Genomic DNA, 307 nt, shown 5'->3' with positions numbered 1-307 from the left:
GGTGAGGGTAAGAGTATAGTTTTAATGGTTCTGGATTTTCAGAAAGCATTTGACAAGGTGCCATATAAAAGGCTTGTAGAAAAATTATCTCTAAAGGTGTGGGTGATAAGTTAACAAACTGGATCTAAGAATGGCTGGATGGAAGAAAGCAGAGGGTTGTTACAAATGGAGTTCAGTCAAACTGGATTAATATCACAAGTGGGGTACCTCAGGGCTCAGTCTTAGGACCTTTGCTCTTTTTGATTTACATAAATAACATAAATGAAGGAATAGTCAATAAATCACATAAATTTGTAGATGATATTAA

The sequence above is a fragment of the Limulus polyphemus genome, unplaced genomic scaffold, assembly GCF_000517525.1.
Source record: "Limulus polyphemus unplaced genomic scaffold, Limulus_polyphemus-2.1.2 Scaffold706, whole genome shotgun sequence".
Classification (NCBI taxonomy): domain Eukaryota; kingdom Metazoa; phylum Arthropoda; class Merostomata; order Xiphosura; family Limulidae; genus Limulus; species Limulus polyphemus.
Note: the sequence above shows the minus strand (reverse complement) of the source record.